We start from the raw sequence: 27,957 nt of genomic DNA on the forward strand, positions 1-27,957 counted from the left end.
AATAAGATTTTTGAAAATCATTTTTTGATAAATTATGTAATTTCTTTGAAAAATTATGTCAGTAGATAAAAAGTATGGAAAAAACGTAAGACCACATGCTGGGTCTGAAGTCTTTGTCTTGCGTAAGTCTGGCACTGGTTGGGCTTGGTCTTGCTTTTTGTACCCGAGCAAGACCACTATATAGTTTCGTTCATCACTAGTCATTGTTTTCAATGGTACAGAGATGTTTACTCCAGTGGCGTAGTATGGCTTAAGGGCGCCCAGGGCGGAGAGCCTCTAGGAGAGAGGTGCCGCCCCCACAGAATCCGTCCGCCGCCTTTATAACAATTTTTTGTCGCCCCGCAGGTACTTGGAGTGTTGCCGCCCGGGGCACAAACACATAGCTTTTCGGCTCATCGTAGATATTGCTTGCTTTTGAAGTATTTCTCCGAAATGTCTATACATATATACGAATAGAAGCAAAGACTTTTTGGAATTTTCTTAACAAGTGGAGAAAATGCCAAATAAAGATATTCCGACAGCCATAGATGTGACACATACGATAACAGATGAGATGTACAGGGTGGGCCAAATTCGACGCTTTTAAAGGGGAACCTCCTTTTCTATAGGAGATAGACGAAAACTAATATCTGTGTTTGGGGCTCAACTTTTATCAAAAACATGATGGTGAAAACCGCACATCGATATCTGTTACCGTTTCGGAGTTACGGAGTGTTGTCCAAACATGTGCATTTTTAATAAATCGCTGTAACTTTTTTGCTATGGAAATTTTTTATTTTTATGAAAAGCACCTTTTTACGTAGAATTTAATGGTTTTAGTATAATTTTTTTAAAGTTAATAATTTAAGAATTATCAACTGAAAATTTGATTTTTTATACGGGACACCCTGTATACTTTTAATTCATTGAAGGTAATTAACCATTTCAGAACAAGCAAAATTTATTTCTGAAGAACGCATTTTTCTCAAAATGTCAGTAATATATTTTTTTTTCTCTTGTAAAGACAATCGGGGGACATCCTATAAATTTTACGGCCAATATAAAAATAAGAAATTTTATTCTTCCGCAAAGATAAAAATCCATAAGTACTAAGTCCGGCGGCCTCGACGGCTAACGGCTGGGATCATGGTTAGCTATTCAGTTATTCTCGAAATTGGCTGCAAAAACATATGTATATACACTGATATTAGTTTTGGTCTATCTCCTATAGAAAAGAGTGTTTCCCTTTAAAAGAGTCCAATTTGACCCACCCTGTACAAATGAATGCATAACACGATATATCTGAAAAATTATGATTAAGAGCAGTGACTTTCAAAACAAAAGGAAAAATGATTCTAAGTAAACGTTGTTTTTTTGCTGACAGGGCTAATCTGGATGAGCTATTTTGTTTGCGGGAGTCTAAATAGTGGTCCTTGGCCTGATATATAGACAATATGGCCATATCGGCCATATACTCGGCCTACCGACTTGGCGAGTGTCTAACTCGACACTTACGAGACATCCGATCTCATCCGGCCTCGAACCAGCAGCGGCGGCGGCGTGAATAGAATGTAGAATGTAGATTGTTTAGGAGGGGAGTTAATCACCGCGACCTTACAGATCTTCCAGATTCTTCAGTTCCGCTTTCAGTTGGTTCCCGTTTGGAAAGCAGAACGGTTCTGGTCCAGTTAGTGGAGTGTTCGCTCCTTTTCTAGCTAGATCATTTGCTTTTTCATTGCCTTCTATCCCTTAGTGAGTAGGCACCCAGAGTAGGAGGACTTTATTTTCTTTGCCTAATTTGTTGAACTTCTCTAGGCATTCTTTGACCAACTTCGAATTGATGGTTATTGAGTTGATCGCGTTAAGTGCTGCTTGATTATCGGATAGGATGGCAATTTCCTGTTTTCGATAGTTCCTATCTAAGATAAATTGTACGTATCTTTCGATAGCGTAAATTTCTGCCTGTAGGATACTGGGGTAGGTGCCTATTGGTTCGGAGTATTTAGTTTTCGGCCCAAATACTCCTATCCCTGTCCCTGCTTTGGTTTTGGAAGCATCAGTATACCACGTGATGGTATGGCCTTTTATATGCTGAGTAAGCGTTTTTTTCTTCTCCAATCCTTTTTATTACTCAATACTACAGTGAGGTGTTTCTCAAAGTTGTAAATTCTTGGTATGTCATCCACTGGGAGTTGGAGAAGTGGAATTTTCTTTTTGAGGGTGTTCCCAGCTCCTGAGCTGAAAATTCTCCCAGTACTGTTTCCGTCAATGACCATTCTAATCATTGTCGCATTGATATAACTACCGACGACAATGTGCAGTGGTGTTAGGTCTAGAATGACCTCCATTGCTGCTGTTGGACATGTCCTCATGGCACCTGTGATGCAGATACATGCCAGTCTCTGTACTTTGCACAGGTTTTGCCTTGCTGTACGTTGCTCTAGTTTTGTATAACAAGCAACTGCTCCATAAGTAATCATGGGTCTTACTATCATGGTATACATCCAGCGCAAACCGGCGTGAATAAGCAGTGTGTCTTACTAGATTTATACTTTTGCTTTTTCCAACAGCACGACGGAAATTTCTAGACGTTAAACCCCGATCAAATTTTAACATCTAACACTCCATAATTTGGTTGCTTGTTGTTGAATTTCGATCATCGATAGGGAATTGATGTTTCAATGTAGCTGATCCCTTTAAAACAGAGATACTAAATTTAACCGACTCTTAATAAAACAAATGAGATGAAATAGAGAACCACGAAACAGCTGGAAAGATGATATTAAATCCAGAGGCTTTGATGAAGGCTTGTGGATCGAAAGGAATTAATGGCGAATGAGTATCGAAGAACGTTTTAAAATCTATTAAAAACGGGATTTTTAATTTAGAAAAAGAGTAAAGTTAAAGTATTTTAAGTTAACATCTTCATTTTGCTACTAAGATTAATCTGGGCAGGACCTACTTTGTTTATGTGGAAACAGAACCGCGGGCTTCGGCCATATATCCTACCAACTCTTACTCACGAAATAGCCGATCTCATCCAGCTTATCAATCGGCGTGCATGAGCAGTGTCTATTAATAGATTTTACACTTATGCCATGGAGCAACGTCACGACAGACTCTCCAGACTTTTATCTCCAGACTTTCGTAGACTCGCATCGTCTAACGTCGCTTTACTTCGGTAATCTATCGGGAACCCCTGTTTGGACGTAGCTGGACGGTCTCAATTTAAATAAATAAATAAATGCCTTTATTGTCAAAAAATTTTACAATTTGTAGACAAAGGTAAAGTGAACAAACAAAGTAAACAAACAAGGTACACAAACAAACAAAAGATAATACAAAACATTATACAAATAATATTGTCAGTCTTATTGTTTGAAATAAACATTTATATAAATGTTTACAATGTTAAAGAATAAAAAAAAATAAAAATAATATTCAAAAATATTTAGTTAGTTTATAGTGAATATCAATGACCTCTAAATAAATTTATTTCAGTGTCATTGGTAAATATAGCAATAGCAAACATTAGACCAGTGTTTACAAGATCAAATTCGATTATCAAAATATAATACATTTACGGCGGATAAAGCCTGGTCTAGTAAATAACAGTTCAATGCTTTGCGAAAAGAAGAAAATGATGTTATGGATTTGATGTTAATTGGCAGGTGATGATTGGCATATGTGCATTTTTTTCGAGTTGTATTATATTGAACTTTTAACTAACTCTGAGCCTGGGGTATGTAGATAAAGATCTTGCTCCGCGTTCCTAAGTGTGAGATGGCCTTTCTTGAGAAGCTGATACATGCTTACGTATTAACCAAACGGATTCAAATATAAATAAGGAAGGAACAGTTAATATTTTTAATTTTTTAAAAAAGTCCTGGCAATGAGTTCTGCTGTTTAGTCCCAGTGAATATCGAACAGCTCTCTTCTGGAGCTTGAAAATGCGGTCAAATTGAGTCGCACAACACGTACCCCAGAATGCAAGGGCATACCTGAGGTGCGACTCAAAAAGTGCATAATAAACAGTTCTAGCCACTGACAAGTTAAGCTCCTTAGAAACATATGTATGTCCCAGTTCAGAGAATTGTCCACAACAAGCCCTAAGAAATTTACAGATTTTACGACGTTAATGGTGGTGTTGTTAAGTACAAAAGGCTGCAGCGAGTTTTTATACGACAAAGCTTTAGTTTTAGAAATGTTGAGACTCAGGAGGTTCGAATCGCACCAAGAACCCTTGGTCCTTGTTGCTCCAAGTGAGGCTAGTGTCGTCGGCAAAAAGACATATTTTGCCACTGATGTTTATGTTAGCGATGTAAAAAAGGATTAGGACCAATCTCGGGACCAATAAACCATTATGACGGTCTGTCTAGATTCATATCGAGTGTCTGGTAAAGTACTTCCAAAGTCACTAGAACTGGTGTGAGACTCTAAAGTTGTTTGTCCAGACGATGCCGACAATGACGTCGACAAAGACAGTGCCGAAATTACGAGCCCGAAACCAGCCCAATTACTCTATATATCTATTTGTCATGTTGTATACTTCTACATATATAGATATAATTTCTACACTATTTTCATTTTGGGCAACGGCCCAGCCACATTGAAACACCGGTTCCCGATAGATCTTCGAAGCTAAGCGACGTTAGACTATGCGAGTAGATGGACGGATAACCGTCTGGAAACTCTGTTGTGCTGTTGTTTCATAGCAAAGGTGAAACATCTATCGACACACACTGCTCATTCATGCCGGATGTGATCGGATGTGTTATGAAAAAAGACGACGCAAACTTAAAATACTTTCCCACTTTACATCCGCTGATATCATATGCGTGAATGTGAATATTTATTTTTAAAGTGTTCATTTATAACAAATATTACAGATAAATTTTTGTCTACTAATCATTCAAAAATTGCTTCACTTAATCTTATTTATTAAATCGATACTCACTATCGATCTCCTAAATCAGAGTAGGCACTTGAGACGCACAAATATAACGTTATTAAAAGCGTCTTTCAAATTCTAAAAACGATATTATACTTTTAAATAAAATCAAACTAATAATTTTATCAAGATCATCATTCGTATAAAATCGGAATGTGTTTACTATAAAATGCCGTTATGAGAACTAAAAATATAAGATAATTTTTAGATAAGTTTTTCTTTACAAAATAATTCATATTACATACATAAGATGGTTTAAAAATTCAACTATTTTATCTTTTATTATATTTAACATAATGAAATAAAAAATAACATTTTGCCAAAAAAATAAAAATAATATTGTTCCACATGTTTAAATATATTTAATACCGATTGGTGTACTCGATATCAATGGTTAGACCGAAAATATAGTACTATCAAGTACTTTCAAGTGCGAAATAGTAAAAAGCGATTGTGTAATGATAGTAAAACAATTATTGGCGTCACTGCCAGGAATCAAAATTACTGCGAAGATAAAATAATGATGTAAGAACAATAACTGTTTCGTATCCATGCTGATTGTGTTGGATGTCATTTAAAATACAAACACATTATGCACTGTTTTATTTTATTTAAATCTTGCAATCTGGGGGCATGGTCGTGTTCTCGGCAAGTAGAGAACAACCGTACCATTCTTTTGAACCAAATTTTGACCCATCTGTAACTTCGTTGTAGATAAAGCAAGAATATTAATTTTTACTAACCAAGAGGACATACTATAGCTGGTTAGATACCCAATATATGTAGTAATTATATCTCATAGTCTCTGAATAAAAATATTAAGGAAGGAGTATGCTATCCGTGTGTTCATGCATGGTAGACGGAGAGAGGGCCCTAGGGTGGGGATCTTTGATAGTTCTGTTTGACGATTAATTTGATACATTTCAACAAAGCAATTGAATTTGATTTGAAATGTGGTTTTCCCTCGTATAATTGATAGAGGGAAACTTGCATTTTTAATTTAGAAAGAGATATTAAAAATCAAATAATTTAGCTACATAGCATACCGGGTGCGTCTCAAAAGTGGCTCACCCCTATAACTTTTGTATTTTTTCAGATAAAAAAACGAGATTTGGAATGTCGGTATATGACATAAATTAGGATTGACTGACGTATTCAATTGTTTTTGGTCACTTCTTGTTTCACCGGAAATGACTACAACTTTTGATTTTTAAATGGCACCCTCGGTATTTTTTTAATTTATTCGATAGAAAATTACATTCTGAATAGAATGACATATCATATGTCAACTTTTGACATTCTCGCTTAATAAAAAATTGTATTTTAAAATTCAATCTAGAGTGCCATGGCTATGTTAAAAACAGTAATTCTTAATCAAGGAGCCTTGGAAAAATAGGTTTGATCGTCTAATGTTTTTATTGTCTTGTAATGGCCAGTTAGAAAATGCAAATCGTCTTTTTAATCATATCTCAATTTTTTTAAATAGAACGAGGGTAGAACATTTTTTTACGAATACTTTGATACCTCGCACTTGGTATTTCGAGTCAAATTTTCGTTCTGAACCGCAAGTTATAATTTCAAATAAACCGTATGCGAAAATGTCAAAAGTTGACATATGATATGTCATTCTATTCGGAGTGTTATTTTCTAGCAAATAAAGTAAAAAAATACCGAGGGTGCCATTTAAAAATCAAAAGTTGTAGTCATTTCCGGTGAAACAAGAAGTGACCAAAAACAATTGAATACGTCAGTCAATCCTAATTTATGTCATATAAGGTAAACGTACCAATTATCGGCAGCGCTAATTATCGGCACAGAGCCCGAATTTTATTCAAAAAACAAGAAATTGGTCCAATTTATACATTATGCGACATCTCTTGCATTCTGGTACAACCTGACTCCCCTACCCCCACTACTATCAACCTGTCGATCAACCGACATTGCAACACGTGAAAATAATTAGTTTAGACCTGTCAGTTTTTGTCTTGCTTTTGGCGGCAACTTGTGCTTCGTGTGTGTGTTTACAAACAGGTAATAGTGGAACATCATATTTTTGATACTTAAAATGCTGATATTGACTTTAAAAGTTGTCCTATATATTTTGTGGGTTCAATATATGTGTTAAAGTAATAATAAGTGTCACATTATTCATAATTTTTGATTTATACCGGTGCCGATAATAGGAACACCAAAAAGACTCTTGCGCTAATTTTCGGCATAGGTGCCGTTAATTGGTGAAATGTACGCTATCCGAATAAGGCCTATTTTTCTATTTCTTACAAAGGAATTGTCAATTCGGTGTGATTTTTATTTATATAAAAGACCTAATTTCCTTTATACCAATTTTCGGCACCAAAATTCGGTAAGATTATAAATTTCATATACTTTCAATAAGGGTGCCGATAATGCGGGCATACTAGTGCTGATAATTGGTTTTCTTCATTTCAGCTTACTAATAGCATGGATAAGAAAAAACGATTGAATTATTCTTCTGAAGCTTTAAATAAAGCTATTGGTGCCGTTCAGGCAGGAATGCCTGTTAAAACCGCTAGCAAAAAGTATAACGTTCCTAGAGCAACTCTGCAAGATAAAGTCAAGGGCAGAACGTTGTTGGGAAAAAAATGCGGTCCAGAAACTACCCTCACGGAACCAGAAGAGTCTTTGCTTGTTCAGTGGCTATTCGATATATCAAAACGTGGGTTTCCTGCGACAAAAAAACAAGTTTTGGATAGCGTTCAGCTCCTCCTGAAAGAATTAGGTCGGACGAATAAATTCACAGATGGTCGACCGGGACGCAAGTGGTATGAGTTATTCTTAAAAAGACATCCGGAGCTCACCACAAGAATTCCACAAAATCTATCTGGCTCAAGAGCCATCCTAAATGAAAACAGAATTCGCTATTGGTTTAAAGAAGTGGAAACCTATCTGAAAGATTCCAATAATTTCGACATAACTTTGAACTCCAATCGTGTCTTCAATTGCGATGAAACCGCATTCTTCTTGTGCCCTAAGGGTGACAAAGTGTTAGTGAGAAAAGGGGAGAAAACAGTTACTCGTTTTCTAATAATGATGATAAAGAATGTCTTACAACGTTAATTACCTGCAGTGCATCCGGAAAGATTCTTCCTCCAATGGTTGTTTTTAATTATAAACGGATTCCCAAATCTATTACAGATAATTTTCCTCAACGTTGGGCCATTGGAAAATCTGACAGTGGTTGGATGACGGCCGGGACTTTCTACGAATATATCGCCAATATTTTTTATCCTTGGATAATTGCTGAAAATATTCCTCTTCCTGTAATCCTGTTCTTAGACGGCCACACCTCTCATTTATCTTTAACGCTTAGTCAATTTTGCTCCAAAGCAAATATAATTTTAATATCGCTCTGCCCTAACGCCACCCATATTCGCAGCCTCTGGATGTGGCTGTATTCCGACCTTTAAAGATGGAATGGAAAAAAAAAAAAGTATACACCGCTGAGGAGGTTGGAAAACAATGGGAAAAAAAGATCACAAAAGACGTGTTTGTCATGATTTTAGAAACAACTTTTTAAACAAAATGAGTAATTTTCCAGATGTTGTTAGAAAATGGTTTTAAAACATGTGGTTTAATTCCTTTTTGTGCTGATAATATCAAGTTTTCGAAATATTTTAAGGACAAGGATAAGGCGGGCGGATCGCAAGACACTAGTGAACAACAGCGGGAAAGAGAGGATAAGCAGAAAGGTCAAGGTTCAGTTTTGGAGATATTAGAAGAAGAAATTCCATCAGAAATTTTAGTATCGTTTAAACAATCTGGAGAGATATGGGAAGGAGCTATTGAACATACAAGCCTTTTTATGATATGGAAAAAAGCTAATAGCGCGAACTGAATTCGATAATAGAAAAAATAATTTCAATGAGAAAAGTAATGTTATTGAGATTGAGAATGATTCAAACCTTGATCGTTCAGATCTTATTAACACGATGAATGGACAAAAGGAAAACATCGACGACCTTGACATCACTGGACTGATAAATGTTGACAATTTGAGCCTCCCAATAATTTTCGATTTTACCAATGATCTTCAACTTGAATCGCCACTACCTTTAATCGCGAACACCCGAAATTCACCTATTAAAAATTTAGAAGACACTGGTGATAAGGAAAGGGATCAAATATACGAACTTTTGACCTCGAAGATTTCAAATGTGTCTATCGGAAACATAGAAGAAAACGATGATAATGAACGGGATCAAACATACCGGAACATTCCAAATGTGCCTTCCGAGAACATGGAAAAAATGACGACGATGTACAAGAACAAACATACGGATCAATTGGCAGACATTCAACGCCTGTCAAATCCTTAATAATACCCCCGATGATGACCCCAGAACAAAATCAAACTGACGCAAAACCACCGTTAATCGCTATGAATTTTTCACAATTAAAAATAGTTCATGCATACCCACACCTTTTAAAAAATCCCTCTTCTGGCCTGAGTCTAAAACCGAAAAAGAAACACGAAAGCAAAGAAAGAAAATCCCTGCTGTGACGACATCTTTACAGTGGCAGCAATATTTTGAAAAAAAAGGAAGGAAAGAAAAGGCAAGAAGAAGAACTAAAACTGAAAAGAAAATTAGAACGTGAAAAGAAATCTGTTGAGAATGAAAATAAAAAGAAAAAAGCCAAGAATGATGTTTCTGTACGTAAGAGAGGTAATCAGAAAAAGGAAGCGAAAAGGATTAAAAAAAATACTCCTAAGAAAAACCCTGCCACCCCGCCACCATCAGAAACTACCGAGACATGGTACTGTTCTTTATATGATTCAGATCGACATATTGCGATGCGTCTGTGTTCCGGTTGCTATAAATATTACCACGAAGAGTGTATTGGATTAACCAAAGACGATAAAGAAGATTTCCTTTGTCCAGTTTGTGACACTTCCTAATTTAAATTATTGTTTTTAATTTTTCCAAAGAGTTTACTTTTAGTTTCGTTTTTTTGAATTACTTAGTTTTTAAGATTCCTTAATTAAGTAAGTAACTAAATTAAATAAGTACCTACCTAAGTAATTTTGCCGATACCAAAGAAAGTATTCTCAGGTTTTTACGAATGTTTTTTTTGGTGTTATTTTTAAATATTTATCTTCTTAATAAATTTCTACCAGGTTTATTTGATTTTATGTAAAAAGTACATCTCCTAATGCGCTGCCGATAATAGGTTACTCCAGGTGCCGAAGACTAGAACAGTTGCATTTTTTTGGGTGCCGATGATACCTACACGGAGATATTTTGTATTTTTTTAAAAGAATACTTACAGGTAAATCTTTTAGACATTTTACTCTTTTTATATTATTCTCTGGTATCTAATGTGACTAGAACTATCGAAAAATACCGAGGGTGCCATTTAAAAATCAAAAGTTGTAGTCATTTCCGGTGAAACAAGAAGTGACCAAAAACAATTGAATACGTCAGTCAATCCTAATTTATGTCATATACCGACATTCCAAATCTCGTTTTTTTATCTGAAAAAATACAAAAGTTATAGGGGTGAGCCACTTTTGAGACGCGCCCGGTACAATCATCAAAATCGATCCAATAGAACAAAATATATTACTAATTATTCAGTGGCGGATACAGAGGGGGGGCCATGGGGTCCGGGCCCCCCCTAAAATCTGTAAATTGTGTTAAATATTAGGCTTTTTGGTTAAAAATGACGCCTTAAGAAGCATATTTTACATTACTTTTTATTTTGGGCCCCCCCTAAAATAAATTCCTGTATCCGCCCCTGATTATATTATTAACTTTAAAACACATCAAAATTTTAAGATTACCGTTTTTCGTGCCGGTGAGTGTAGAAATAGAATTCCTGTTTTTGCATTATCAATTTAATCAAACCATCAATCTGCTGTTTTTTTTTATTTGCAGAGAGATATCGAGATGTGCTATTTTATTTAAATAAGTTTCTAAGTAACCTGCCTTAAGAGTGGAAAATTTAAAGTGGACAAAACATAAGTAAATTTTCATATTTTCGGTATTCCTTTTCTCAGATTGTTTTCAGTCATTTATTTCTCGGGATTGCTATTTATCGTGTATCTATTGAGTCGTCAGAATTACGAATTTATAATGGATTTACTTGGTAAACCTTTGATTTAGGAATTTTGAATACTTTTTATACTTTAAATACTAAACCTACTAAAAACGCTGTGGACAGTTCAAAACAATCATATCTTCGTTCTCAATGTATACTTCGTTCTCACATTATAAGAGTTTACATCCGTTGATATCAAGCGCCCCGTGATAAATTTTCTAACGTCACAGCATTGTGGAATTTTAGTGATCCATATTTCCTATAATGCCGGTTTTGAACTTTTTGGTATTTAATGCGTTTAAAATTTGGGTTATAATCTGATACATGATATAATCTGCAAGAGATGGATATACGTTTTCTATTTATTAAGTACTAGCAGATTCGGCTACGCGTTTCTCTGGTTAAGGTATTCGTTAAATTATATTATAGTAAACTATTCACAATACAGTAAAATTATTAATTTATATATATATATATATATATATATATATATATATATATATATATATATATATATATATATATATATATATATATATATATATATATATATATATACGATAATTATTATAAATAATTGATTAACGAATTGAACGTTTATCTAATTCTAGTATCCGACGCACAACATCCAACGGGGAAAAAGTATGGTACCGGAAGGCATATATATATATATATATATATATATATATATATATATATATATATATATATATATATATATATATAATTAATCTAGATTGAAATTATCAAATATAATATGTAAAAAACATGAAATGGCATAACGTCTATTTAAAAATATACCGAACTAACGAACCAACGAACTATCGATATACCGAACTATTGAACTAACAAACTAAGGAACTTTGAACTTCGAAATACGAGCTACAAACTAACGAACTAACTATGTACAAAACTACAAACTATCGAACTACGAACTACCGAGGTACCGAATTATCGAACTACCCACCTACCGAACTACAAATTAACTATCGAACTACGAACTAACAAACTAACGAACTTTGAACTACGAACTAACGAACGTCGACTACGAACTAACGAACTTCAAACTACGAACTAACGAATTACAAACTACCGAATTACCGAACTGTCGAACTACCAAACATTGTTCTTCTCTGACCAAACTACCAAACTACAAATTACTGAACTACAAAACTACCGAACTAATGAACTATCCAAATACCGAACTACCTGTCATTTCTAGCCTATGTTTTATTCTGATATATAAACTATATTATTGTAAAGTTTCATTAAAATCCATTAAGTAGTTTTTGCGTGAAACAGTAAAAAATATCTATACATCCATCCATACACCCAAACAAACTTTTGCGTTTATAATATTAGTAAGGATTTTACTTCTCAACGAACACTTCAGCAGGTTGAAGCTGAGAAACAACGGCGAATGCAGATTCTTTGGGGAAAATGGGGAAACAGTAGAACAACTGAGTACGCCGAGACGACGACCGTTTGTGCCATGAACTTTGGTACGGCTGATGTCGAAGATGGAGAGCTGGCCTCTGTGAAGCCGTCTCAGATACTGGCTTTTGTTAAAGCCCTGAGACTGTATGATGAGTTATAACTCAAGAACACACAATAGATCTGTTCGCGGTGATTAACCCCCCTCCTAAACATTCTACATCCTCCAAGGATATTACATGTTTTTCAGAGTTTGTAGACTAGTGTGTAATATCTGATTTTATAGTTTGACTACATCAAACGTTCTACGTTTCTATAAAAGTTTTTGAAAATTCAGGACAAGCGAGCTCTGATATTCGAACAAAACCTCAACTTTGCGTGGGTTTAGTAGAAATGTGACATCGTAGCGATTAAATTTATTAATAAATTAATAACATTTATTAATAAATACATGTATAGGCAAATTTCATAACTTATGAAATGTCGCTAACCTTTTAATATTACTTCGTCTCTAAATTATTTATTTTCCAATTAAGAATACCATGATCAATATTTAGAAAGTATATATGAAACATTTCATTAGTCTTAAATAACTTTCACTAGTATTAAAAAAACATATTAAGCAGGCTATAAAATAATTTGCAAATCTGAGAATTGTAGCTCTAATCAGTAGTTTTATTAATTTTCCAGAAAATAGTGGTGAATCATTAATTTTATTAAGTATACGGGGTGGAAATGACATAGCAGAGCTTATAGTCTAAGATCCGGCTGCACGAATTGTTACGCTCATCGCACTTTCAACCCAACATCGTTCTTTCATCAAACCCAACCTAATTTTTACGTATATTTATGAATAGGACAATGCACATTTCACGGGGTGCCTATTAAAAACCTGCCGCAACTAAGGGTTGCCACGTTTCTAAATTTTTATACGAGCCCGGCAACATTGCGACGGGTATCTGTAGCTCCTATAATAAAAAACTTAAAAATTTTGTCAAGTTCCGAACTAAAGTATATGCTAGGAAGTATTTCAGGAAAATATTTTAACTTCTACAGGGTGGCTCAAAAAAGTGTGAGTAGATCGGTTGGTTATATACTTAAAATAAAATATATTTTAAGTCTATGGTTTTGCGCGCAAGTCCTACTACACTACAATTATATCTACTGTGTGTATGTCCTGATATTTATTTTAAGGGGGCACAAATAAAAAGTAATGTAGAATATGCTTTTTATGGCATCATTTTTAACTCAAAAGCTTAATATTTAAACCAATTTAGCTCCTCTGTATCCGCCACTGATACCTACACAAGGAAAGGGAGAATGTAAAGCAGGAACAAGTATGTTTTCATTATGGTTTTCATGTATCTAACTCAGGGCCGGATCTACCTACGGGTTGTTTGGGCTGCAGCCCAGGGCCCCGAGGTTACAAGGGGCCCCCAGGCCCCGCGAAAAACAATAGACCCATAGGTGGGAACTGTTGAATCGTGAAATAAAATTAAAATTCAGGTTAAAAGTTTAAGCCAGACAAGATGGCCCTTGCCACTATGATGCTGTCAAAGCCTTAAAAAATAATTATGATGACATTATGAAAATGTTCAAAAGTTTCAGCGAAAATGAGGTTGAGAAAGTTGATTTCCGGAAAGAGGCACGAAATTTATTCAATAAAATGGCGAAACTCGAGACTGCAATTTTAATTATCTTTTGGGAAGAAGTTTTGGAGAGATTTCATTTAGTTAATAAAAAAATACAGAGCCCTGGTTTAGACTTTGTGAGCAACATACGGCATCAATCAGATCAAATGTTACAGGAATACGACGAAAAAGCTAAAAAATTAAGTACTAGTGTAATAATAGACTACAATTACATAAACAAGAGACGCATTATCCCAAAATTTTCAGATAAGTCTACAGGTGAATTCTCAGTATACGGCGCAGAAAGATTTAAAGAGACACGTTAAAAGTTGCGTTGGATAAGCTGATTATGGATTTAAATAAAAGGAGACAAGTCTATGAGACATATAGCAAGAAATTCAAATTTTTAATGGATTTGCAAGACAAAAATATCGAAAACATAGATTTGGAAATTACACTTCATATTATTGATTACAATCCCGATGACGTAGACGAGCATTTAGTGAATGAGTGCATTCAATTAAAATCATACTTACTCCAATCTATGTCTGAGTCTTACACCTCTTGCAGTGACATTTTTATGCTCATGTATGAAAATAAACTTATTAACGTGTTCCCTAACTGCTATACCATTTTAAAGATTTTTTTAACATTGCCAATCACTAGCTGTAAAGCAGAACGCTCCTTCTCCAAGATGTCCTATGTAGAAAATAAATATAGGACAACAATGTCTAACCATCGACTAAATAGTTTATCACTTCTTTCCATAAATTGTGATCTAACTAAAGACTTGGAATGTGATGACCAAATAACTGTCAATTTCTGTGACTACTACCTATCAATTTATTTTACTAATTCATAATAAGTAAATAAATAAAATTGTTTTATTGTTTTTTTATATTCTTATAAAATATCACTATTTCGGTTTCTCTCTCACCCAAAGTTTGCCTGGAAGAGATTGCTACCACAGCAATAAGGTCGCCTTTTGTACAACTAATACTTGCGTAGATTTAAGTAACATTTATGTTACTTAAATCCACATATCACAATACCGAAGTCTACAGCAGAATAGGCAGAGAAAGAGAATTGCTCAATATAATAAAAATAAGAAAACATCATACTTAGGGTATATATTGAGAAATGAAAAATACCACGTCTTACAATTGATAGTTAAGGGTAAGATTGAAGGAAAGAGAGGTCTCGGCAGGAAGAAACTATCTTGGTTGAGAAACATCAGAAACTGGACTCACCTAACTTTTGAAGAACTTATAAGGAAAGCCGAGAATCGTGAAGATTTTGCCAATGTGATCGCCAACCTCCACGAAAGAGACGGCACGTAAAGAAGAAGAATAATAATATATCATTATAGAAACAGTTTTTTGATATGGCTATTAGTTGAGTACTTATGTAGGCCCCTAAGTAGTTTCAGCTCAGGGCCCCACAAATTCACGATCCGCCCCTGATCTAACTGATTTCAGTTATTCTAAAGTTAACACTATTTTATGAAAATTACGCATTTCCACAGAAAATTTTTGCTCCATTTATGTTTAGAAAAATTTTAAAATGTAAAGCAGGAACATGTTTTCATGTAATTGATTTCAGTTATTCTGAAGTCGGAAATAGAGTGATGTATTTCCGCAGATAAATTTTTATGATTTTGTGTTTGGGGAGGCTTCAATATACTGAATGTTTTGTTGCTTTTTTATAAGTAATTTAAAGAAAATTTTCATCCAAGGCCTGTGTTGTAAATAGTCGTAATAGTAGTGAGTTGAGTAAGTGACAAGACCACAGCTAAGACTGTGGGACTAAAATTAGGGTTAGGATTAAAGCCAAGCCCGCACTATAGACGGGTGGAGGGAAGCTAGTCGGGTAGATGGTGAAGATTAATGGGTAGAGGGTAAATATACCTTGTACGCAGTAGTGGACGGAAAATAATTAAAACAATAACCAATCTAATCAAGTTCACTTGCAAATTGTAGCTTACGTGAGTGTCTTAAGTATCATGCCCCCCATTCAAAATTTGCCAGAAGGCTTCTGCTCTGTGACAATTCTTATGTGAACTTTGTAAATATAATATAACTTGTATGAATATAACATGCAGAATGAGTGGGAAGAAGCAGCGCACAGTAGAACACAATGGAGAAGAATTGTAAACTCAGTTAACAGCGACAACCAAAAAGTAAAGAGGCAACAAAGTAATGAGATTTTTGAATGTCCGGAGTGTGGAAGAGAGATAAAATCGCATATAGGGCTTTTCAGTCACAGAAAAGCTCATGAAAGAAAACGCCTTGCGCAACCATCTTCTTGATGCGTGTCAAATACTCGTCAGCGAGTAATGGCAGTATGTATTTATGTACAGGGTGGCCCATCGAAAACGTTTCGCAAGGCATAACGGCCAGGGTAATTTTTTTTTCAGAAAATTCAAAAACACGTCAATTTTGTTTGTGAGGGGGACAACTTTTGCCCCAAAAATTATTGCAAAATCTTCAACCCTCTAAGCGGGGGAGTCATACCCCGATTTTTTTCAAATGGGAAGGGGGGTCAAGGGGTACCGCAATGAAAAGGGCTTTCTATTCTCTATACATTCCTGCTTCGTTTTTGAAGATCGGTCGAGTCGTTGGGAAAATATGAAGGATTGAAATTTGAAAAGTTTTTTAAACATTTATCAGAGGTAAAGACACACACATTTATCAATAATATCCCAAATAACAATCATAAGGATAAATTCCTTCGACCAATTTGCTGTTTTTTCTTATTATTTCTAGATGTTTGCAATCGATTCGCAACACGTTTATGGCAAAATTGTTCGCCAGTTAGTAGCAAAATTTCGCGAAACTGGTTCCGTTATGAATAAAAAGAGGCAGAGGGAAAATCCTGTAGTAAATGAAGCTATGGAGGTATTCGTATTGGGCCAAGTTGCCATGGACAGTATTCTGAGTACAAGAAAATTAGCCAATGAGACCGGCGGGAATCGTACAAGTTTCCAAAGGATATTAAAAAACACAAGTTCCACCCGTACAAAATTCAGTTGGTACAAGAACTCAACGAAGACGATTTTGATCGTTGCTTGCAATTTTGTGAAGCTATGAGTGAACGAGTGGCGAATGATAATAATTTCATATTTAATGTGTGTTTTTCGGATGAGTGTACTTTCTTTTTGAACGGTGAAGTTAATCGGCACAACTGTCGGTACTGGGCTGAGGACAACCCCAGGGTTTTTCACGAGGTGCACACACAAAACCCTCAGAAGTTGAACGTGTGGGCTGGTATTTTTGGAAATTCTACTGTGGGTTAGTTTAACGATATTGAGATGAACTTCAACGTACAAGTCACAGAACAGCTATCTAGCAAGACTGATCGTTCAACGTTGTGGCAAGGGAAAAAATGCGTAAACATCTAGAAATAATAAGAAAAAACAGCAAATTGGTCGAATTTATCCTTAATTATCATTTACTCTGATAAATGCTTAAATAAACTTTTCAAATTTCAATCCTTCATATTTTCTCAATGACTCCACCGATTTTCAAAAACGAAGCGGGGAAATATAGAGAATAGAAAGCTCTTTTCATTGCGGTGCCACTTGACCCCCCTTTCCATTTGAAAAAAGTTGGGGGATGACACCCCCGCTTAGAGGGTTGAATATTTTGCAATCATTTTTGGGGCAAAACTTGTCCCCCTCACAAACAAAATTGACGTGTTTTGTGGATTGTTTGAAAAAATAAATACCCTGGCCGTTATGCCTTGCGGAACGTTTTCGATAGGCCACCCTGTATGTATAACTTGCATAGAGACCATGATGGAGAATTTTTGCGACTTTACAAGAAAATGCGAAATTACCCTAACAAATTTTTTAATTATGCAGGTATGAGTGTAAAATCGTTCGATTTTCTACTTAATAAAGTTCAAGACAAGTTATAAAGGACGTCTACAAACTTCAGGGAAGCAATTTCTGCAGAACAACGCTTGTGCATTACAAGTGGCCGTCCTCCTTAACTGTTTGTGTTCGTTAGTGTTTAGAACGCAAATCGACGAACATCAGCGCACTCTGGTGTTCAGTGTACTCACAGTATCAGCTGGTGTTTAGATATTAGTAGAATGGCGAACGCTAGGATTACCTAAAAAGCCCAGCTATTGATGCAACCCTTGTTTATATATTAACTAGTTATTCACCGTGAGTTAGTTCTGGGAGTTCACTGATAGATGGCTACGAGAATTGAAACGCGGGTTTTTCAAAAATTCGAATTTCTACTTAAGTGGGACAATCGCAAGAACGGTAAACTTATTAGGTTAATAACTCTTATTAGTTTACCGTTCTTGCTATTGTCCCACTTAATTAGAAATTCAAATTTTTGAAAGACCCGCAATGCAATTCTCGTAGCCATCTATCAGTGAACTCCCAGAACTATCTCACACACAACACTAAATACCTAGTTAATATATAAACAAGGATACAACTTAGTGGCAGGATTTGCTTTGATTAAATACAATCGCATATTATTTTACTTTAGTTGTTATTAGAAAACATTATTTGATAACAATGCAATATTATGGTAATCTATACATACATCTACGAGTATATTTTTTACGTGTTAGTAAAAAATAAACGAATTTTATTAACTGTTTAGAATTATAAATGTATTTATTCCCATTTATTCTATTAGCTTTGATATAAAAAATTGTGCTTTTATATGGTTACCACAGGTACAACGACTAATTATTTCTTAATTTATACTTTAGTCCAGTTGAAACCAGTTTCTCAAGAATTTTACATAAATAAATACAAAACAACGTAGAACGTAGGATTTGGAGTATTGATATAAATGATAAGCTAAATAAACTAACACATTTATAAAAAAAAATGAATTATTTTATAAATATACACATAGCCTATATACATTCAAGTACAATATTGTAAGTAATAACAAATCAAAAATTGCAAATTGCACTTATTGCAAATCAATATACACAATCATTATTTTTTTTGGCCAAGTTACTATTTATATATTAAGTCAAATGATTGTAAATGAAAAGTAACAGTAAATAATACCGTATGATCGAATAAAAACGGCGTCCAGTTGGCTTGGAAATGAACATCGATGACATTCCTCATATAATTTTACATATAAAATGACAGCGATCTTCATGTCATAGCCATCGCTGACGCCGTTTTTTCTCGATCATACGGTAGTAATATTTGTAATAGGTATTTAGTATTTTATCGGACGGGAAGGTATGAGGAAAAATTAGTTTGTACTGTTTAAATAAGACATAATCGAATAAAAATTGACATAAAACTTGTCAAAAATGAACACTATAGAAATATTAAAAAAGGATAGAACGTTTCCAGACATACAAATCTATTTTCAAAAAAATAGGTTTTCTGGAATTTGAAGCTACACCATTTCAAATCATTTTTACACTATATAAAAATAAATTACAACCTTCTTAAGGGCAACTGGCAGTAAGCGCCATTAAAAAAAAATTGGCGCCGTGAGGCACATATAGCCGCCCATACTAAAATATGTTAATAAAAAGTAGGTAGGCAGTTCTTTTAGTTTCAAAGTAAAGAAATTTTTCCATTTTTTTATCTCAAAAACTGCGACTTTGGCTGATTTTGATGTTATTACAAATTTTTTTGCAAATATTATTCCTAATCTTAAATTGAAAACCGCGTTTCGCTAGCTACTGTAATTTTGGAGTTATAATTTTTTTAAATATTTAACCCACTCCCATACCCTCTTACCAACCCCCCACCCCCACCAAAAACTAATGGCCAGATTCTCGGGCGCCACAGTATTTTTGTGCCAAATTTGGTTAAAATCGGTTTAGCGGTTTTTGAGTTATCGTGTTACAGACGGACAGACAGACGGACAGACAAACAGACACCATGAAAATATTGTGTATTGAGGCGATTTATGACCCAAATAACTCATTTTGAGTGAAATTAAAAAACTTTTTTTTGCCGATCTTAATAACCTACCATACCTACTATTGGCAAAGTTTACAGAATAAAATATAAGTTCGGTCACTTAGCATCGGCACATTGAAAATCGCGTATCAAAAGCCAGAAGCCGCCTCGTCCGATACGCCGGATTTCGATGAAAACAGGAGTGGAAGACGGGGTAAATAGAAGCCGAATTTTTACTGATCGCAATGTGCGACAAGGTGCAGGGGAACGTGGGGTATTTCAAAAATACCTAATGGTAAATCTACAAAAGAAAAAATATACTATCAGTTTATTGGTGTATTACATATAAATATTTAGACATGGCAAGATAAAAAAGATATAGCAAAAATAAAATAAATTTTAAAAACAAACACAAAAAATAAAGCTACACAATATCAACAGTAAATAATGTAAAAGTATATTACGTAACGAGTGTTTTGGAAAAATAATATTACGCACGAGTGCAGTATTCCATGAGTGCGTAATATGGTTTTCCAACACGAATTACGTACACTATAAAATTCAAAGCTGATACTATTAAATGTCAACAAATTTTGATGTTTAAATGGCATCCTCGGTATTTTTTTACGTTATTCGATAGAAAATGATACTCTGAGTAGAGAGACATATCATATGTCAGCTTTTAACAGTTTCACATATGATTTATTTGAAAGTGTAACACGCGGTTTATAACGACAATTTGACTCGAAATACCAACTGTGTGGTTTATTCGTAAAAAAATACTTTTTCCAAATATACTAATGAGCCAGCCTCTTTCCATTTGAAAAAAAAATAAGATATGGTTAAAATTACCATTTGGGCATCTTTTAACCGGCCAAGACAAGACATGGAAAACATTAGACGATCAAATCTATTTTTCCCAGGACTCCTCGATTAAAGTTTTGTTTTTAAAAGAGCTATGGCACTCAATATTGAAATTTTAAAAGATTTTTTTTTAAGCTAGAATGCCAAAAGTTGACATATGATATATCATTCTATTCAGAGTGTCATTTTTTATCGAATAAAGTAGAAAAATGCCGAGGTTGCCGTTTAAAAATCAAAAGTTGTAGTAATTTTCGGTGAAACCGGAAGTGACCGAAAAAAATTTAAAACGTTAATCAATCCTAATTTAGGTCATATACTAACACACCAAATCTCGTTTTTTATCTGAAAAAATAAAAAAGTTATAGGGATAAGCCACTTTTGAGACACACCCAGTATATGATTTTTCGTGTAAAAAAATAAAGTGTTCTTGAATAATTCTAATTAGATATTTTAAATAATTTTTTTCCAGTGGCGAAAAACTCAATATTATTTTTAAGAAATAATAAAAATAATTATGCTTTTTTTATAATAAACTAATAAATAATTAACTAAGGCTAATGTAACACTTTGCAATGAAAATTAAATAACCACTTGAAAAATAATTCCATATGCATGCGAGACCACTCTGTAATAACGCCAAAATCAGAGTAATACGCCGAACGTGATCCGCCGTGTATGCTGGGTCCAAAGTCCACACACCAGTAATACACTGGGAAACACGTGCGTGAAGCGGCTTTTGATACCTGCCGCCGGCACAAGTGACGGAACTTATATTTTATTCAGTAAACTTTGCTATTGGTATGGTCGGCTAATAAAGAAGAGTACGGGCCCAAGGTTATTATATTCAACAGGTTGTCTCGTAACTTTGGACCAATCACAGTAGTTGGCGCGATGACGTCAGCTAGTGTGATATTTAAAATAACTATTAACAAAAGGTTTAATAATAATAAAAATTACGTAAGTTATATTGTTCTTTTATAAAATCTTTATTTATTTTTCTCTAATTTTGCTGACATTTAACATATTTAAGCAATACTTGTATTCGAAAAAAATAGTTTTAGCTTTTTACCATGTTAAAAGTTGTTAAAATATCGAACACTAGTCGAAATAATTTATTATAAATATTATACATCACTAAGTAAAAATAATACTGAACATTATAGGCTGTTATATGTAGTAATGATTCCCATTTCTAAGAAAAATTTGATAAATAATTTAAATAATAAATATTTTTATATCTAGTTCATGAGTTTAATACTTTCAGTATACTAAAACTAAAAAAAATGTAGTACGTCCCTAAAACTGCCCTATAATGCACTTAATACACGGAAAACAATATAAAATTACTTGTAAACAAGCTGAAAACTGCTTAGTACCTACCATGTACCTACCATGTACCTACCTACCACACGTTGACGCGCAATATGGTGGCTAATGTCAAGTGTCAAGTTACGAGGCAACCTGTTTAATTTCATAATCTTGGTATGGACCAAGTAAATGAAATTTAGTTTTGCTTGGCCTCGCCAAAATTATCATTGATTGTCACCAGTGGCGGCTCGTGGGTATAAAATTACGTGAAGAGTTTTTTAAAATATTATTTGAAAAAATTTTGTTTCATTCACCATTTTGTCAACATTTTTTTGTTATTATTTATACACTGATATCTATAATATTTTCGTTTTAGTTTGGGTTAAAACACATTAAGTAAAAAGAGATACAACCAGTTTTCGATAAACACATTATTTTGCATTCCAGTAAAAATATAATTAAATTGAAATTAAATATAATAAACATTATATACAGTGTCCCCCATAAAGTTGGATCCATATGGACGTTTTTTCTTATATTAGAGTTTTAAAAAATCTTTTTGTGGCAATCACTTCTGCTTTGAAAATAACTTAAAATGCACCAAGTCATAGTTGACAGCTAACATCTGGAACCTGTCAAATACAAAATATTTAAAAGAAATTTTTAAAAATTAATTGGTTAACTTATTATTATTTTAAAAAAGGTGACTAACAAAATTATGTTTCACCTTTGACTTGGTGCATTTTAAGTTGTTTTTAAAGTAGAATTGATTGCCACAAAAAGTTTTTTTAAACTCTAATACCAAAAAAAACTTCCAACTTTATGGCGAACACTGTATTTATTGAAGGACTTCCCCGAAAAACGTAACCGACATTTTTTTTCAAAACAGAGAATTCAGTGAAATACGTTTGTAATTTTCATAGGTATAACGCTTTTTCCTCGATTTTAACATTGAAAATGTTTCTGTTATCCTATATAAGGGAGCCCAAATCGAATTAAAATGCTACATTTGCCACACCATGACGTCATATATACAAGGGTATAGGAAATCTCGGCGCAGCGGCGGCAGTCGGCCAGCGCGCGCAAAAACCATTACATCACTAATTGTTTATTGATATATCTTTATTAGTTTAAAAGCAAAAAATATGGGGTTTGCTTTGATACCTTGTCAAGACATAAGCGAAACTTTTAAATTGTTTCTTTTTTTCATTTAGGCCTTCGTTTTTCGTTAAATGAAAGTTATATTAAAAAAAATCTATTTTTAAACCAAATTTTCGCATGATTGAAATGATTATTCATGTTTAAAGTTTTTTTTTGGTCATAAGCGCTAATGGAAATATTTTTTTGTAAATAATTACAAAAAATTACTCCCTAATAAGACTTTATTGTGTACTGGATCAAAAAATAAGTATTTGTTTTCTCTATACGGTTGTATTAATATATCGATTTTTGATGATAGTGCCGTTTTACCCGGTCTAATTTTGTACTACTTTCGGAATAAGGGTCCCCATATCATGTACTGTACTTCCATCCCTGAAAAATTCAGCTTGTGACACCGAAGTGAGAGGTTACGTCAAAATAAGCTTTAATCTACCTACATCATAGGTAGGTGTAGGTACTCTTGGTATATTCTACCTAGACAGTAGCTGAACTAGCTGACAGTAGTAATTAATTTGTTATCCGATAAGTAGTTGTCATTATATAAGTTTAATCATCTTATACCTCCTATAACGGTAGGTTTTGGATTTTTCCTGATTGGTTTGTTAAACAAAAATATACTGGGCATATAAATGTCTGTTACAGGTTAATTCGTTAAAGAAATATGTTACACACATATTATTTTAATAATAATAGTATAATAGTAATGGCTATATTATGTTATAACACATACATATGTATTGAATGTACTTATTTTAACCAATGCATTGTTTTGTTTTTTTAATCTCACAAATAAGAAATGTTTTATAGTTTTTATTATAAAAAACAGTGATTATACAATTTATTTACACCCCTTACACTGTTTTCTGTAAGGGGTGTAACCAGGAGTATATTTCGTAACCTCTTACGATATAAGAGGGCCCCCCCCCCCACAAAGTGTTTTATTACTTAATGCTTAAAATTTATAATATATTTGTACATAAAATAAAATAGACCAGAAAGTCAATTAATTAATATTGACGTAATTACTAAATAAGTACAAGATTTTTTTTCTAATTATTTTAGTGTATTTTTAGTCACCTAATTATAAAGGAGAGATATCCAAGCATTGCATTATTTTACTCACAAATAAATATTTTGTGGTTTTTATTATAAAACAACGATTAATTTATTATACACCCCTTAACCCAAACACTCCAAGGAGGATATTTCGTGACCCCTTATTTAAAGTGGACAAGCTTTATTAGTCAATGTTTTAATTACCCAGCGTCTTTAATAAAAATCTAATGTAATTTTTCATAGAAATGATCTGACATAAAAAGCAAATTTTATCAAAAAACTTTTTGATTATCTACAAGGAGTAAACCGCTGACAAATGTCTGTTTACTAATGCCAAAGTAATGCCAAAAATACAAATTAAATACCAAAATTTCTCATATAATGCCCCACTAATGCCAAGCTAATTCCAATATAATACCACCATAGACTTAGAATAAAATATAGACTGAGCATCTCATTCATAAATAGCTGGAAGATGCGGACAGACAACGTCTTGTTATTGTTGTGTTATTGTTTTTGGCTCTAACGAGTGCGACACGAGCGATAGATAGGCTGTCTCCGTCGTAACGGTCGTTTCCTGACGGCTCTGCCGCCCAACGCAACACTGTCTTATGTTTCTTCAGTGCACCTGCACTCTCCGTATCATAGGCGGGTATTTTTTTTAATTTTAATGAAGCTATAATTCAATTAAAAATATATCGTATTTAAACTTTTTTATATTATTAAGATTTAGGATAAAGAAAATAGTTTAAATATAAAAGCAAAGTTTAGGACTTAGAAAAAATACGTCTTAGAGTCTAAAAACGATAAAAATAATAAAGTACGTGTTATAGAAGAAATTTTAATAATCGAAATTATTTAATTTTTGAAATTGATGATAAATTATTAATTTAATAAAATATTAATTTTAGTCAAACATTTACAACTCTAATATTAATCAAAACAGGATCTATTCTATAGATATAATAGAACAGAAAGAGAAAAAACTTTATAATTGTTTAATTTTTTTTTCCGGTAAAAGTGATGTCTTATTATGTAAATTAGAAAAAACAGGAATCTGTTCCATTAAAGCAAGCTTTTAGGAAGTGAATAAAATGAAAACTACATTTATTTAACTCGTTACTGTCTTTATTATAGAGTAAGTATAATAATGGTAATGGTGACTATACTTTATTCAATGGAAATATGCACCAAATTCAAACAAATATAAAAGGCATGAGTATAAACAGTATTACTACAGTAATATTGAACATTGGTTCAAAAATATTACATTAATATAATACAATATTACTGTAGGTATTACTGTCAACGTGCAAGCTTGTTTGAAGCTTGATGTATTTGTATGCGCTTGGTACATCTTGGCGTTGGAAAATGTATAGAAAATTATTAAGAAAAACTAGTACGTAATGGGGGATATCTTGATATACAGAGTGGTCGGAATTGTATTCAGGAAACTTTGGCAGCATAATCTGCAAATAAAATCAGTAAAAAAAATAGTATAAATTTATGTCCTAAAATGCTTCGTTTCAGAGATACAGAGTGTAGAAATTTCATTTTTATTTCGCTTTTTTCCAAATAATTTATGAAGAATGTATTGATTAATTCGTTTCCAAATATCTTGAGAACTATACTTGTGGCGAGTGTCAACAAGAGACCTTATTAAGTAAAAAACGTTGGAAATGTAAATTTTTCTCAGTAGTTTTATATAGATACAGACAAAAAGTATTACTCTTCAAATAACTTAAAAAATATGTAGGTGGCGCCCCCTATTAGTAAAAGTCAAATTGACATCTAAATCTAATTTTTCATGTCAAAAAACTCCCAAACGCCAATTTTCGTCCAAATATTGACGTCACTTCAGAAATTATTTGGAAAAAAATCGAAATAAAAATGAAACTTCTACACCCTGTATCTCCGAAACGAAGCATTTTAAAAACTTACAAGTTCATTTTTTTAGAAAGCCAATGCAACATTTCTGAGTTTCAAATAAAGATAAAAAACAGTAAAACATATAATAATAATATGTAAATTATTTTCTTGGATACATACATATATGGCAAATAATAACAGATTGTTTTATTAAAGATTTACGTTTTGGTTAATTCTAAAACTATCTTCAGATTATATGTGATATTACTTAAGTGATATTACATTATAAAAGAAAAAATGAAAATTATACCTTATAATCGAAAAAAAACGGCGTCAGCGATGGCTATGAAATGAAGATCGCTGTCATTTTATATGTAAAATTATATGGAGTATGTATCGATGGTTTTTTCCAAGCCAACTGGACGCCGTTTTTTTCGATCATACGGTATTACAAATTAATAATAGATTAACAGTCGAGAAAAAAAAAGAAAAAACTCTAGGTAAGTACTGGATAAATTTTAAAATGGCATATTTATTTTATCTTTGTTTAATATAAAAAAAACGAAATATCTACCTGGTTTACATAACCCTGTATAATTTGTGAAATAATAATGGACAAAAATGCAAGCGGTAAGAAAAATATTTACAAAAAATATGTACTTGTTTACATTTCTGGACCATTGTTCGTCATTTTTGTTATCATAATGGTGACCCTATCATAAAAACGTAGTTATTTCTATACCTGATGTGAAACTATAGGGAAAAAGTAATGTTTGTAAAATATTTTAGTCTTGAAAAAAAATAAGGAATGTTTGGTATTTTAAAATGTTTGGTAGCTTGTAATTTTTTCGACTTTCTCGATTGTTTATAGTTTATAATAAGCCTTAAAAATTGTTGTTTCATAATGGAATATCATTCTGGAATTCCTGTATGTTATTTTAGATTCTAAGGATGGTTTTAGAATAAAAAGAAACACATTTTTCATAAAAAAAAGCATTAAATTAACCAATGCCCAAGAAAATAATGTGTCTACTTCTTATGTACTTAATAATGTATCTACTCGTTATATTAATAACGAGGTTAGTAAGAACCTTTACGTAAATGATAAATATAAAAAATACAGATTTTCCAGGGTTTATAATTTACTAAATTATTATCTAAATAAGCGCCTTTCTACAACGCCACTGACGCCAAAATAGTAAATTTGACTTACCTGTGGAATGTTGTTCCAGGACTTAAATAGTCCAATTTCTTACAAATTTGGCACTGACGAACCATGTTTTATAGTTTTTAAATAAAAAAGTAATCAAAATAAACACTAAACCGACACTACACACTAAGAAAATCGAATCCAAAAAAATACAAAATCAAAACATCCAATAAAAACAATAAAATAGCCATGGCGAAACTGTGACAACAAGGTTTTACGACACGTGCTTTACTCTACTATGGCTCTACTACGAGAGAATAAAGAATGAACAGGCGACCCGGCGATTGATGGGTGTTGCCAAATTGTAAAGAATTTGTCATTTTTAAATAGTCTCCGACTTATAATTTAGTAGTATAGGGACTATTTAATACATCTTTCTACTATTAAACACTACTTTATTAAAATACAGTTTTAATATCTCAATATATGTGTATAACAACAAAAAAAATATTAATAATATTTTAGACGTGACAACATAGGCTGGAGGCGAAAGACTCAGACGGCCGAG

The 27,957-nt window shown here is 33.2% G+C and overlaps 1 protein-coding gene and 1 long non-coding RNA gene across 2 annotated transcripts in view; one reads left to right on the forward strand and one right to left on the reverse strand.

Annotated features, from left to right (window-relative positions):
- The window catches only part of LOC115874943 (transducin beta-like protein 2), a 173,825-nt gene that overhangs the window by 110,865 nt on the left and 35,003 nt on the right, over nucleotides 1-27,957 (forward strand). The window lies entirely within an intron of this gene.
- On the reverse strand, nucleotides 25,481-27,543 carry LOC115874946. Its single transcript, XR_004048933.1, has 2 exons — nucleotides 27,453-27,543; nucleotides 25,481-25,839 (listed from the first exon to the last, which is right to left on the reverse strand). It is a non-coding gene; the product is annotated as an uncharacterized LOC115874946 (long non-coding RNA).

The sequence above is a fragment of the Sitophilus oryzae genome, unplaced genomic scaffold (assembly GCF_002938485.1).
Source record: "Sitophilus oryzae breed Bouriz unplaced genomic scaffold, Soryzae_2.0 scaffold_1307_pilon_pilon, whole genome shotgun sequence".
In the NCBI taxonomy this organism is placed as follows: Eukaryota; Metazoa; Arthropoda; class Insecta; order Coleoptera; family Curculionidae; genus Sitophilus; species Sitophilus oryzae.